Source organism: Haematobia irritans, chromosome 5 (assembly GCF_050003625.1).
Source record: "Haematobia irritans isolate KBUSLIRL chromosome 5, ASM5000362v1, whole genome shotgun sequence".
NCBI lineage: Eukaryota > Metazoa > Arthropoda > Insecta > Diptera > Muscidae > Haematobia > Haematobia irritans.
Genome location: NC_134401.1, coordinates 85142044 through 85157780, shown reverse-complemented (window position 1 = coordinate 85157780; position 15737 = coordinate 85142044). Strand labels below are relative to the sequence as shown.

At 31.3% G+C, this 15737-nt stretch overlaps 1 protein-coding gene across 5 annotated transcripts in view; it reads right to left on the bottom strand.

Moving 5' to 3' along the window:
* sano (CABIT domain-containing protein serrano) overlaps positions 1-15737 on the bottom strand; it is a 136511-nt gene that overhangs the window by 114183 nt on the left and 6591 nt on the right. The window contains exons 1-2 of one of the 5 annotated variants that reach the window (XM_075309960.1): positions 7396-7514; positions 6611-6768 (exon numbers count right to left, since the gene is read on the bottom strand). The exons of 1 other annotated variant lie outside the window; for it this stretch is intronic. The gene's annotated coding sequence lies outside the window, so the exon portion shown is untranslated. Of the gene's footprint in view, positions 1-6610; positions 7350-7374; positions 7515-15737 lie in introns of those variants that run through there. 3 more of the 5 variants (XM_075309959.1, XM_075309963.1, XM_075309961.1) reach the window with 3 other exon arrangements.

The window sequence follows — 15737 nt, the reverse complement described above, 5'->3', positions numbered from 1 at the left end:
AAAAAAAAAATTAAATTGGTAGGCATTATCTAAATTAAATTTGAATTCAGTCGGTATTCGTAACAGCAAACCTTTCAATAAAATGCCTGAGCCTTGCATGAGAAGACTGCATGGTGGCAAATGACCGATGAGAGCCATGGTCCCATCTAATTTTAATGCGAACTAAATTTAATAAATTTTCCGGATAATCTCTTCTGATATCTGATGGTTAACCGATGGGGAGTTTGTAAAATCAAATGGGGGGAAGTACAACGACTGATGTTGAGGTGTTCCGATGTTGCGGATGCCTGCCTTATATATCGTCAAAAAAAAAAAATAAATAATAAATTATAGAAAAATTAATGTGCTTACACAATTTTTTTTCAAGGCGGCAGCTTTTTTAGATGTGTTCGAATTCTTTCTCATTGTTTGAGAAAGCTAATCATCGAATTTTATGAAAATAAAACAAAATGTGCAACCATTATTGTGTGAATGGAAGTTAGGCGGATGGACAGGCAGCCGGGACTTCACTGACTCAGGTGGTGATTCTGAGATATGAAAATTTATAGTATGAGTTCTAGATCGAATATTTCTGATTACTATATAGTCGTAAAAGTCAAAATGACTATGTCCTGGCCACATATTGGATCGCCATAAAAACAGAGCATAATAGCAAAAACTGCCCCCACAAAGAATTAACTGTTTTAGCGGCAAAAATGTTTTCTTCCGTTCGTTTCTTGAATTCGAATTCTTGGTTCGTCGGTTGTATTTTGCGATAATTCCTCACAGTATTCATACATTTTATGATATGTAAGCTAACTTAAAATTTTGTATATATGGAGACTATGTTGATTAGGATCTTTACGAATCTTTTATGTTTAAGTTGTAGGGGAATCTTAAATCCCTAGTATAAGCATTCGAGAAAATTGGATGGAAATTTCACGTTTTACATTTTGGGTGTTGGGTTAGGTTAGGTTAGGTTAAAGTGATTAAGATTCAGGCTCACTTAGACTATTCAGTCCATTTTGGGCGTTACATCTCTCTATACTGGAATGTGTGCCAGAAGTGAAATATGGAGATTGAGCTACAGGAGAGCTATATCAGAATAAGGACGGTGAAAGTTGGATGAAAATGAGAATTCTATTGTATTTTCTCAAAAAATAAAATCGGGAGATCGGTCTTCATTGGGGCCATGTCTCTTGTGGGATTAAAATACCTCTATGTCGAATCCATCTTTTTGTAATATTTAAATTCGACTTATAGACTTTTTATCGACCAAAAAAGTCGACTTTTCGAAACTTTGACTTTGAAAAGGTCGAAAACTTGAAAGGTCAACTTTGTAAAATTTTCTTCTTTTCCAAATTTTGAAAAAATGTCGTAAACTTAAATAGTCCACATTTCAACAACAAGTCTACTCCTCCTAAATTGTAAAAGTGGACCAGTCGACTTTTTGATTACTAGCGCTAAATCATACTACTTCCTTCTGATTTATTTCATTTTGTAATAAAAGTACTTGTACAACAATAAACTACTTTTTGCAATATATCAAATATATATTTATTTATGCCGTATCCTATCCTACACAACAAAATTTAAGTCTTATGATTAAAATACAGGAATTTTATTTCTTCGAAATTGGAAATTTGGTACGCTGGTGGGAATTCTGGAAAAAATTTGGCCCAAAGTACAATTTTTTTGTGGCAACGCTGCTCGCAAATATCACCCGATTTTCATAGACGAGAATATTAAGATGTTTTATTAAAGAAATGCTAAAGCTATTTCGTATCTATTTATTAAATTTTTGTTTGATGAGTCAATAACTAACGCGAAAAATATTTTTGAATTCAATCAAGAATTGCTTAATTTAATAAAATATTTTGCAATTGCTTCAATCACCACACCAATATCGGTGATTGATTTTATAAAGTATCAAGAACGTACTATATAAAAACAATTAATTGACGGATGGTTAAAACATTTATTGATTTTGAATGCAAAACTCAATTTTCTAATTGAGACAATCAAATGTATTATTTTTAAGGAATGAGTTATAAATAAATAAGAGAACCAATTAATTTTTTGAGAGAAAATTTAAAACAAATGAATGATTTAATTAAAAAAAAAATATTGTTATCAATTAATATTTATTTGAAGGCGCCAACATTTTCAATATTTTTAACAGCATATGTTTTCTATTATATTAAAATATAAAATATTAAAGTATAAAAACACAAACAATTAAGTTTTTAATTTGACATGGTTTAAGTTGTTATTCATTTTAATAAGAAATATGTTGGTTATATTTATTTATTTATACAATTTTTAAGAAAGTACAAAAAGGTATTTTTGAGCGAAAAAGTACTTTTTACAAAATTTCAACAAAAAATCCATTGGAAAATTATTGTCGAGAGCTCATTTAGACTGAATTTTAATGAAAATAAAATTTTGTTTGTCAACTCCTCAAATTTAAATATTTTTCTTAGTTCTATATACGTTTACAAAGACTACCGTAGTAATGTAACCACGGTTGCTAGAAGTCATGGTACTTCATAAATTTTATATAGAATTAAAATTTTGATGAAATAAATAAAATAATTTTCTATAGAAATAAATTTTCTATAGAAATAAATTTTTGACAAAATTTTCTATAGAAATAAAATTTTGACAAACTTTTCTATAGAAATAAAATTTTGACAAAATTTTCTATAGAAATAAAATTTTGATAAAACAAATAACATAAAATTTTGACAAAATTTTCTATAGAAATAAAATTTTGGCAAAAAAATTTTGATAAGAAATAAAATAAAATTTTGACACAATTTTCCAAAAGAAAAAAATTTTGACAAAATTTTCTGTAGAAATAGAATTTTGACAAAACTTTTTGAAGAAATAATTTTTTGCGAAATAATATTTTTTTGGTAAGATTTTCTCCGTAAATGTAATGGTTCGCATTATTGTGGTAGGCGATAGCTAACTTCTCATCTAGAAAGTGTTCGTGTGGAAGCTTAATATAGAAACACATGTTTTTTCGACTAAAACGTTTTTGAAATTCAATAAAATCGTGTTTTTGATTATGACTTTTACTGACTTGTTTGTGGATTGATAGCATTCATGGTACTTCATAAATGTTTTTTAGATAAATAAGAATAAATTTTTGACAAAATTTTCTATAGAAATAAACTTTGGACAAACTTTTCTATAGAAATAAAATTTTGACAAAATTTTCTATAGAAATAAAATTTTGATAAAATAAATAAACTAAAATGTTGACAACATTTTCTATAGAAATAATATTTATAAATAAAATAAAATTTTGACAAAATTTTCTATAGAAATTAAATTTTGACAAAATTTTCTATAGAAATAAAATTTATAAATAAAATACAATTTTGACAAAATTGTCTATAGAAATTAATTATTGAAAAAATTTTCTATAGAAATAAAATTTTGACAAAATTGTCTATAGAAATAAAATTTTGATAAAATAAATAAAATAAAATTTTGACAAAATTTTCTAGAGAAATAAAATTTTGATTAAATAAACAAAATAAAATTTTGACAACATTTTCTATAGAAATAAAATTTTCTATAGAAATAACATTTAGGCAACAAATTTTGACAAAAAATAAAATAAAATTTTGACACAATTTTCCAAAAGAAAAAAATTTTGACAAAATTTACTGTAGAAATAGAATTTTGACAAAACTTTTTGAAGAAATAATTTTTTGCGAAATAATATTTTTTTCCGAAATAATATTTTCTCCGTAAATGTAATGGTTCGCATTATTTTAGTACGCGATCGATAACTTCTCATTTAGAAAGTGTTCGTGTGGAAGCGTAATATAGAAACACATGTTTTTTTCGACTAAAACATTCTTGAAATTCAATAAAATCGTGTTTTTGACTATGACTTTTACTGTTTTATCTGTTTTGCTAAATTTGTAAAAGACTATTAGGAAATAAGTTTGTTAAAGACTTTCTCAAAATATTAAACTATTTTGCAAAACTATTGTACCATAAATCTGATATCGACTCAAAAATGTCTAAACAAAAGGTACTAAATTATTCGCGGGGGTACTACGGTACTGAACAGGGTGAAAAAGTTTTGAAAAAAGTACTATAGTACTGCATTTTCCATCCCTGCTACCTATACTATGAATATTGACCTATTGGTATGTTCATATACAAAGATGTATTTGTATGTAAACTTTTTGCCATCGACTAAAAGTTCATAATTTTAGAACCGATTTTACTCCTGTAATGAATGGTTATCAAAAGGATTGTACTTTATATTATTTCAGGTTATCTCTTAGACCCAAAAAGCTCTTGTGTTCTCACCTAGGGAAGGATGGCTTTGTGCAATAGTTAGGGTTCGATTCCTGCTTCGACTGAACACCAAAATGTTTTTCAGTGGTTGATTATCCCACCTCAGTCATGCTGGTCACATTTCTGAAGGTTTCAAAGCTTCTCTAAGTGGTTTCACTGCAATGTGGAACGCCGATCGGACTCGGCTATAAAAAGAAGGTCTCTTGTCATTGAGCTTAACATGGAATCGGGTAGCATTCAGTGATAAGAGAGAAGTTCACCACTTGTGATAAAACAATGCACTGAATAGTCTAAGTGAGCCTGATACATCGGGCTGCCACCTAACCTAACCTAACCTACTATTGTTTGATTATACGTAGATTTGCCTTTGCTTTAGTTTATACTAAAATTATTTGAACGGTCATTAATTGCTATACCCAAGTTGAGTTCCTAATTGTTGAAACAAACTTCAGAAATATTTTTATTCGACAAAAATAAATCAAATGTAGCATCAGTCAACATGGATGTTTTCTACAATTCCGTAAAATTTGACATTTCCTCTTCAACATTTATTTCCACATATTTGTATTTGGCATCTCCATAATTTTTATAAATCACATAGGCTTCGAAATATATTATATAAACAATGGCAATTAAATAAAATGAAAATTTCCTTTTCTTCCATTTAAAGAAAGCTGATGTTGTCGTGTTTAGTTCTATTGCCTTATTTTATTTTTCTATATATATATAATTAATTGTTATTTTTCAAGTGTGTGATTTAACATTCAAGTGTGCAAACTTTATTAATTAAAAACAATGAATACATTTTGATTGCAGGTGGATTCTATTTTGTTTTGTTGTGTTTTTTTCTTATGGTTAAAAATTCCTATTCATAAATACAAAACTGCACATGTTTCCTTATCATTGTTATCGAGATATTTGCGCGAATGATTCAGTAAGGTGATTTTTTAGGAGGAGTTTGTAATATCTGGTATAACTCGATAATAAACAATTTTTTAAAATATGTTTTTCTGTATTTTTTTAGTAGAACACAATTTCATTCAATTGAACTGTTTTCTTTATTAGACAATAGACTTTTAGAATTCAAATTGATTAGATATCTCAAGCAATTCTTGTGTCATTTTTTATACAAAATTTTAAGTATTTTCTTTTAATATTTTGGCATAAATTTCATTATTATCATTTCTTGTTAATTTTATAATTTTCAATTTATACATGTGTTTCTTTTACTATTATCGTGCACTTAGTTTCTTATTGTTTTTTTATTTCTAAAATATATCACAGTTTTTCTATAGGTTTTGTTTTTTTATACAGGCTTCTCGGTGTATTTCTAGTTTTTTTGTCACAATGATGTTTTTCGACTTCTTTTGTATTTTATTTTCAAAGACAGTTTCTTCATGAGGTTTTTTTTAGATTTGATCACGTTAATCGTCTTCACTTCACTGTTTACTAAGCTAACGCTTTGATAATCTTTTGTCTCGAGTATTACATGTTCGGTTCTTAAGTCTTTTGTTTCTTATTCTGTTTTTTTGTCTTTTATCACAGCATATATTGCACGACGAATATATTTGTGTATCAAATCTCCATGGAGATTTTCTTAATATTTAAATTTCTTTATGTAAACTATAAAACTAGTTAGATTATTTTGTATTATTTAAATTAAATCCCCAGATGCAGTTTAATTAACAATGAAATGTTATATAAGAATTCTTTTTCTAAAGGGTAATTTGGTTTGGGTTTTATTGCTTGATATTTTTCTCTAACACATTTTGGTTTTGAAAAATTGGCGAGAACTTAAAATAAATATTCAATAATATTCTCCAATATTTATATTTTGTTAAATGCTCTTTTGACTTTAGCCATTTAATTTTTCCACTTAACCATAAAGTAAAATTAATTTCTTTTTTTAATTTTTCTTAGGTTTGCTATTTTTGTGGAATTCACTTTTATATTTTTTATTTCCATTTGTGTTTATCTCTTAAGTATTTGTATAATAATAAATACACTTTCTTTGGCTGGTGCTGGTTTTTTTAATTTTTATCTAATTTTTTTATTTTTATTCATAGCAATATTTTTTGTATATCCCTAGAGACGAGTTTTAATTTACATCATTATTTTCACTAAACATTTTGTGTTTGTTTCTTAAGTCTTTTGTTTTGTTAGATTATAATCACCACATACTCAAATGCTTAAATAAAACTTTTCTCTACTTATCATAACAATTTCTTTTATTAATATTACTAGCAATTCATTTTTATTTTATAAGAATTTATTTCATTTTATTTTGTTTGTAATCAACACTCACTTTTTTCACGGTTGAATTGTCTTTTTTTTTGTGCAACAATTTTCTACATTCAATATGGATTTTATTTCGTTGATTGAGGGTAGATATTCTTGAAATTCTTTTACACAAGATTTCCGTCCGGTTTTTTTAATTCGCTCATACCGTAACCGCAATGATGGCTATAATACACATTAATAAAATGGATTCTGAGTGAAGACTAAACCAACAGAACCACTGCTGACATTAGTTTGGCTGCTTTGCGGGATGGTTGGCTGGTCGTTTGGTAGAGAAAAAAGCATTAACATTTTTTTTCGTCGCTATCTTCTGCTTCTGATTCCTCTTCGTTGTTGACGTTTTGTCGGCGGCAGTTGGAGTCGTCGTCGCCGTCGTAGTTGGAGACAACAACGGTGACGACAACCAAACGATACAACGACAGCCAACAACAAATGGCAACAATCATCATATGTTTTGGGAAATGAGGGGGAGGTAAAGATCACAGCTTTAGAACTACTGCTGGGATGTTATTGCCATTATGGTTGCTGTTGTTGATACACTGGTCTCCACTACAAGAACATCAACAATGTATAAAGAAAACTAGAATTTAAAGAACACTCTCAGAGTTCTGATAAAAAAAATGCAAAACTTCTTCAAAAGCAAAACCAGCCACGAAGTAAAAAAATTAGCCATCCGAAACCCGGTTGAAACACAAAGCCCCCCATCCTCCATAGGGAGGCTGTTGATGATAATAATGACGATAATGATGATAATGACGACGGCGACAATACCGATGACGTTGTTATAACTACCGAGGAACCGTTTAAGCAATGCGATATGAAATCAATCGCAAAAAATCTAAAGAAAAACCTGAAAAAGCGTCGTCAAAAGCCCGTTTGTATACCACCGAGTCTTACGAAGTGATCCAAGTAAAATACAAAATTGTAATGCCATTAGCTAAAGAATCAATGAAGCTTAACCACCAGTTTGGATGGCTGGCTGGCTAACATACACGAGCATATTCGTACATACAAATCTTCGGCCGAGGAGAATTTCGTGACTGAGCTCAACGACAACGACGCAACGCCACTGCTCAGGAATGTCAAGTGATGTCGTTTTCATTTCATTTATGATGTTTGTATCCACATACTCACGAGGGTAGGGGGAGAGTGAGGTTGTTTGGTTGTAATATTTTAAAGTGGATAGGTTCTTATACATATGTGGACAAATGTGATTTTAATCTCTCTCTCTCTTTCTCCGTATAAAACAGAGAGTCTGAAATATAAAAAAAAAGTATCAAAGGAAACCTTAGGGATGGACGAAAACTGAATGCTTTTTCAATGAAAATATATTCAGGAAAATTTATTTGGATCAAACATTCGGCCAGCAAAAAAGCGTCGCCAAAAAAGTAATGAAAATGTTTTTTTTTTTGGAATGCGGAAGTGGTGCAAAATTGAAGCAGAAGCAATGTCATAAGACGGATGCCCACTATTTCAACAGCCATTGTACTGAATTTGCAACACTTCTTAAGGTGTGATCGGAATTCAGTATGAATTAAAAAAAAATGTGATATATTGTTAAATAAATAATTTTTCTAACATTTTATGATTTTTAGTCCTTTCTAACGCTTGCCTGAAACGTTTGAACTTAAATGTTTCAAAATTTTCCAATTTTTCTATAACGGATGTAGAATTTTTTTTCGACTAAATTTAAAAACTTTGTATCATTTAATTAACACTTACTCTGTTTTCAACCTATTTGAAACACAAAAGTTAAAATTACCCATTAAAACTATGATGTTCGGCGAGTTAGGTTAGGTTAGGTGGCAGTCCGATGTATCAGGCTCACTTAGACTATTGAGATCATTGTGATGCCACATTGGTGAACTTCTCTCTTATCATTGAGTGCTGTCCGATTCCATGTTAAGCTCAATGACAAGGGACCTACTTTTTATAGCCGAGTCTGAACGGCGTTCCACATTGCAGTGAAACCACTTAGAGAATCTTTGAAACACTCAGAAATGTCCCCAGCATTACTGAGGTGGGATAATCTACCGCTGAAAAACTTTTTGGTGTTCGGTCGAAGCAAGAGTCGAACACACGACCTTGTGTATGCAAGGCGGGCATGCAACAGCAATATACAAATTGATCCCTATCGGTGTCTAATTATATAGAGACCCTATATAAATCGATCCGTAGATTTGATTCTGGATCATCATGCGATCTGGTTGAAATTGGAGGAACAATTTTAATCCGATCCGGTTGAAATTTGGGCCAATAATTACCATGCGAAAATTAGTTCATATCGGTTCCAAATTATTTATAGACTCCTCTATATAAACCGATCAAGAACTGAATTGATTTATATACACTGAAAAAAATGCCTGTTCCAAAGATTTTGTCCTTACACTAATGATTTTGGTATTGATTCCGAGCCAAAGAAGCGGAGTAAAAATACTTTTAAGACGCAATTCTCTTTTAAATTTGAGTTTTGTATGCATGAATCTGGCAAACAAATTTTCTTTTTTTTTCTTTTTTGCAGCTTTTTTCCTCATGTGCAATAAAAGTCATTTAAAAACAGTGAATCCATCAGGAACTTTAGGTTAATTTTAGAAAATTGTGAAAATTTTTAGAAAATTTTAACTAAACAGTATTACAAACGCAGGCATCACGCCGATATTACAAAAATAGGGAAATATTTTTCGGCAAATTCAAGAAAATTTATTAGAAATAATTAATTTTTTTCACTTGTTAAAGAAAATTTTTGTTATTTTTCATGTTAGCCTGATACCGAAACAGGCAATTAACGTCCAAATGCATTATGTCTAATTTTACAATTATTAATCGAGCTTTATGGACAAATTTAGATGAAGGAACTTGATTAATAGAGTCATTGAAAAGAAAACGCCAGATACAAATCTATACACGCCTGGACTGTACATGTTTCGGTTCGGGCGAATGAACCTTTCCACAGCCTTTAGTATAGATCTGGCTTGGATAGATAACTCAATTTTGGGCCCTTTATGCTAACTCCTTATGGAGAAAACATCTAGGAATTTTCCTCTTACAAATTGAATCATCTTTACTCCCTCTGTACATCAACTTTGCATATAACTACAAGTCCCTTAATCTTATTTTTATTTCGTTTTGTTACTGCAGTAATGCAACAACATGCAATTTATTTTTAGAAGCTATTTGTTTGAATTCAACTAAGTGTCCATAAAGATTGTAGGTTAAGTTAGGTTAGGTTATGTGGCAGCCCTATGTATCAGGCTCACTTAGACTATTCAGTCCATTGTGATACCACATTGGTGAACTTCTCTCTTATCACTGAGTGCTGCCCGATTCCATACTAAGCTCAATGACATGGGACCTCCTTTTTATAGCCGAGTCCGAACGGCGTTCCACATTGTGGTGAAACCACTTAGAGAAGATTTGAAACCCTCAGAAATGTCACCAGCATTACTGAGGTGGGATAATCCACCGCTGAAAAACTTTTTGGTGTTCGGTCGTAGCAGGAATCGAACCCACGACCTTGTGTATGCAAGGCGGGCATGCTAACCATTGCACCACGGTGGCTCCCTCATAAAGATTGTAAAATTAGAAAATTTTTGTAGTTTGAAGGAAAAAATTGGAGTTCAAAATTGCAAGAATGTCTTTAGTGACATCCGAAGTTCATGATGGACGCATTTGTAATAAAATTTACAATTTTAAAGAAATAATGAACTATTTTGTGAGAAATATGAATTTATTAAATCTTTATGCTTTATTTGTGTATAATCTTTTTCTGTTTTTTAGTTCATTTAACTAACGTACGCAAAAAATTATTAGAGTAAAGGAAACTTTCTCGAAACATAATTCCATGAACTAAAATGAAGTTAAATTGGCTTTAGTGAAATAGAGAGTGGACGTGTTAACGACAACTCAAATTTCTACTCGACTCGACTTCAAATAGAAATTATGCTACGTTTGAAGTAAAAAACGTCTTTGAAATAACGTGTTGAAAGGCATCTCCCATTTTTAAACGTTTTCTTTGCTTTGTGGTCGAGGCACAAAATGGCAACAAATTTAAAGACAATTTCATTAAGTTTGAAGAATTTTGCTGCATTATTAAAGGCAAGTTGACCTTAGTCAAAAAACTTTCCTTCATATTAAGATACCCAGTTTTAAGTCGAATTACTTCATCAAAAAGTTTATCGATTTTTGGACGAAACGAAAACCTTTATATCAGAGAAATGCTGTGATAAGTAAAATTAGCATTCGTATTTTGAAGACGTGACATCTTTGACCTAACAACAATATTTTTTCAGTGTAGGTATTTAATCTGCCTCCTTGCAATCGGCAAGTGTTAACACAACCCAAGTAATTCTTAAATAGAACTTTCTAGGCAATCCATGGTCGAGGGTACATAAGATTCGGATGGCGCACTTACGGCCCTATATATTTATTGGTTTTATTTTTTCAAGTTTCTAGTAATTCGGATCAAAGTAACGATTTTCAAATGTTCACGGAATAAAATCGGTGGATTTGTCTATATAAAATCACAAATCAATGCCGATCATTTTAGGACATGATTTTGTGCGGCAAGAAGAAATGCTTTTTAAGGCTTCAAAAATTCAAATCGGGAAATCGACGTTTTACAAATGGAATATAGGGGTTTTTACAAGCTTGTCTACATAAGATGAATTTCGATCGCCCCTAATGTTAGTATGCGATTTTCTTGATTAAAACTGCACACCATACTTTAGTACCAGCAGTTTCTGCGCATGCTCTACAGCTCAGCGACAGCAGTAGCTGCGACATTTGCTAAGCATACTGCACTGCTCTCTCTCTCTCTCTCCGTCGCTTTATATCTCTCTCCAAGCAATGTTAGTTAACAGTGCTATGTTAGCAAACCAGTCTTTGGGGATATGTCGTTGCTTTTTTTTCGAAACGAATTTGATTTTTTTACTGCTTCCTCCCCGCACCATTTATTTGTATTTGGATGTTTTGTGTTTTTTCTTCTTCATATGATAGTCGTTTGGTTGTTGTATTGTTTTTGATTTTCTTTTCTCGGTTTTGTTTTGAGCTTGAATTTCTAAGCAAATGTTTATGATATGTTGATGTTGTTGTTGGTGATGTTGATGATGTTTGTAGTTGCTTGATACAAATCTTAATATTTTATTTAACACTGGCTGCTGTTGCTTTCTTTGGAATGGTGTGTTATCTATCCAAACACATACAAAATCTTGTTTTTACGATTTTGATCCAATTTTTCAATCATTCTTGAAATTTCTAATTTTTGTTTTTTTTTTTTCTGTCTGTAATTGTTTTCACAGAGATTCTTAAAGCGGAAGCTGTGATTTGTTTTTGTTCTCATTGCCAGAAAAGTGAACTTTAGAAGATCCATACACCTCACTATTTTTTTTTTTTTTTTGGTTTGTTAAGTCAAGCCGCAAAGGAGGTAATAAAAAGACATTGTTAAACTTTAAATTATTTGCAAATATTCTTAGAAAACGGTATTACTTACTATTCATTACAACAGAACTCACAATGTAGATATTCATTACACACAAACACTGATCCAAAGATTTCAAGATGTTGACGTTGATACAATGAAAAACAGTGAACCAACCAGGAAGAAAAGTTTTGGTTAATTTGAAAAAATTTTAATTATATTTAGAAAACTTTAACTAAACATCACACCGATATCTCAAAATTAAGTAAACGTTTTTCGACAATATCAAGAAAATTTATTAAACATTATTAATTTTTCCAATTAATGAATTATTGATAGAAACGAGCTCGAGGTCTGTGGTTTTTAATTTATTTTTTATTCAATATTTCGTCTTTTCATTGAAAGACTTCATCGGGAAAATTTTTGAAAACAACAACAAGTATATACGGCCGTAAGTTCGGCCAGGCCGAATCTTATGTACCCTCCACCATGAATTGCGTAGAAACTTCTACGAAAGACTGTCACCCACAATCGAATTAATTGGGTTGTGGTATCTTAAAACTTCTTAACATCGTTTTCTAAATTGTTAGTTTTAGAGCTTATTTCGATGTGTTAAAAACGGAATGACAAAGTTGATATACCCCCATCCTATGGTGGAGGGTAGAAAAATATTACACCCACTATTGAGTAGAACCTAACAACCTAGACCTGTTGTCATACAAAATTTAGTAAATCTTTATGCTTCATTTGTGTATAATTTTTCCCCGTTTGTTAGTTCATTTAAGTAACGTCAGCAAAAAAGTATTAGAGTAAAGGAAGCTTTCCCCAAACATAATAATTCCATGATCTAAAATAAAGTTAAACTGGGTTTAGTGAAATAGAGGGTTCACTTTTTTGGGTGTACCATCTTCGAGTTTCTTGATGATATTTTATCAATTTCCAATTTACTTTTTTTTATACCCTCCACCATAGGATGGGGGTATATTAACTTTGTCATTCCGCTTGTAACACATCGAAATATTGCTCTAAGACCCTAAGTATATATTCTGGTTCGTGGGGAAATTCTGAGTTGACCTAAGCATGTACGTTTGTCTGTTGAAATTACGCTAACTTCCGAACGAAACAAGCTATCGCCTTGAAACTTGGCATAAGTAGTTGTTATTGATGTAGGTCGGATGGTATTGCAAATGGGCCATATCGGACCACTTTTACGTATAGCCCCCATATAAACCGACCCCCAGATTTGACTTGCGGAGCCTCTTACAGAAGCAAATTTCATCCGATCCGGTTGCAATTTGGTACGTGGTGTTAGTATATGGTCTCTAACAACCGTGCAAAAATTGGTCCATATCGGTCCATAATTATATATAGCCTCCATATAAACCGATCCCCAGATTTGACTTATGGAGCCTCTTAGAGAAGCAAATTTCATCCGATCCTGTTGAAATTTGGTACGCAGTGTTAGTATATGGTCTCTAACAACCATGCAAGAATTGATCCATATCGGTTCATAATTATATATAGCCCCCATATAAATCGACCTCCGGACCTCTTAGAGGAGCAAAATTCATTAAATTTAGAAGACGGTGTTAAGAAGTTTTAAGATACCTTGCCATCGGCAAGTGTTACCGCAACCCATGTAATTGTGGATGACAGTCTGTAGCAGAAGTTTCTATGCAATCCATTGTGGAGGGTACATAAGATTCGGCCTGTCCGAACTTACGGCCGTATATACTTGTTTATAAAAAAAGGCACAACCAATATAAGAATGTTTGGTGAAATATTAAGCTTTAGTTTCTAATTACTTGTACCGAAGGAAATTTATTGTTGGGTCTTCTTTTTCCAAAGACAAGTCATATTTTGCTGTCTCAAGAAAACAAGTATTTTTAAAATTTTAATAAAAGGCCAAAATCCAGAAAGTTTAATGCCCTTGTGTTCTTTTTAACTGCACTTTGCGAATTTACACCCTCTCATAGAAGAAAAACTTACTAACAGTAAAGAGAAAATCATTGGCGCCAAATCGGACCATTTTAACCGCACAGTAGTTCATCCTTATTATTTTTGGGAATCGCAGGAAAATTTTCTTTTTCTGCAGTTCATATTGAACTTATGTGTTTGGTCATTGAACTTCATACTGACGTTTGGCTCATAAAATGTTAGAGACATACTTAAAAAAGATACGTATTGCACGTATCATAAACTGTCTTTTTGATAGCAGTGATCTGTGGGGAATACGACATATGTTCCTGCCTGTATTAGATCTGCAGAATGTTATATGATTATATGGACGAAAAAGACTGTTTTTCATATGTTTCAGTGTAGAAATTATTTATTTCGAACTCAAATTTGTAGCACATTATTTGTAAGTGTAAGCATATAATGTTCATAAACTAGTATAACATGATTGATATACATATGTTAAAATGTTAGAACATATTTTTTTTGAGACATTACATTTTCACAAATATAATATCTCTGGATGCAAACATATATTAATTTGGAAATTTCGTATTGACATATATATGTTTAGAAACGTCAGAGAGAGAGAGAGAGAGAGAGAGAGAGAGAGAGAGAGAGAGAGGGGGAGAGAAAGAGGTGAAACAAAATTAAGGTGGCGACAGAGATAAACAACGAAAGACATGTTTAGATATGTAAAACTGCAAATTTAATTACAACAAAAAAAAATTTTTTAGTTGCTGAGTGCACGTTGGTTATTGACTATCGACTTATATATTTTATTTATAATAATAAATGGGGGTGTAATACTCAAATAAATTACATATATATGTTTTTATTTGCATGAATATAAGCAGAATATGTTTGGGGGTATTTGTTACTGAGGCGATTTTTAGGGTGTATAGACTCCATTATTACGATAATTTTATGAACACGCACGGAAAAAAACATGTTTGGACATGGTTGCAGCATCCATTTAATGCTTATATAGAGCCTGTAGTTGTCGCGAAATACATGGTTTTCGCTTTCTTTGTGAAAATAATTTTCTAGCCTAGAAAAATGTATGCTGGCAATAAGCATTTAAATGATAGAATTTGAGACCATTACATGGTCGGGAAAATCATGTACCTGCACCCTCAAAAAAAAAATCGCTTCTTTAACATATGTTCCAAACATATTTTGCAGGAAGCACATATATTATTGGATACTGCCGAAAAATTAATATGTTTGTTTTATGTGAACATATCATATGTTTGGAAGCATTTTGAGCCCAAAAATATTATATGCTTGGAAGAATTTTTCCCAAAGACGATTGTGCTCATTGCCTGACATACTCGTAAGTTTCACTTCCTCGAAATATTTTAGTTCTTGGCACCTTTTTCTGTAATACAAATAATGTTGAAGAAATAATTCACTTTTATAAATTTTTTAAATTTTACCTTTCGCCTGCACGGAGAATCGAACCGAGGACTATACAGTTTGTAAGCCAACAAACTACCCACTGGACTACGTAGCTGTTATAGTCACCAGTAGATAATTATCGTTATAAGTTACACTTATATATAGTTTGCAGCGCCCACGAGCCCATGCAAACATAACATTATTTAACAGAAACATACATTTGTTTGCCACGTGGACTCTCCCGTCAACTCTCCCGGTTTCCATCTCTATTTCTTTCTCTATACTCTCTCTGTCGCTTTGAATAAAATATCACAACATATGTATGTTTAGTCGAAATTTGTAAATTTATATATGTTTGCAT